Genomic DNA, 211 nt, shown 5'->3' on the forward strand with positions numbered 1-211 from the left:
AGCGCCTCAAGGGCCCCTAGGTATGATATGAAGGGTGACCGGCAACACAGCTCTACCATCACCCTCCTTGGTCACAAGAACGGAGGCTGCATGGCCATGGTAGGGGGTGGAGCTTGTCCATGGAAGGGGCGGAGCTTGTCCACGGAAGGGGCGGAGCTTATCCATAAAGTCAGACACAGCTACAACGTGATCTACATCAGAGGAGCCAACT

Source organism: Nanorana parkeri, unplaced genomic scaffold, assembly GCF_000935625.1.
Source record: "Nanorana parkeri isolate BGI_ZX_2015 unplaced genomic scaffold, ASM93562v1 scaffold2895, whole genome shotgun sequence".
Lineage (NCBI taxonomy): Eukaryota > Metazoa > Chordata > Amphibia > Anura > Dicroglossidae > Nanorana > Nanorana parkeri.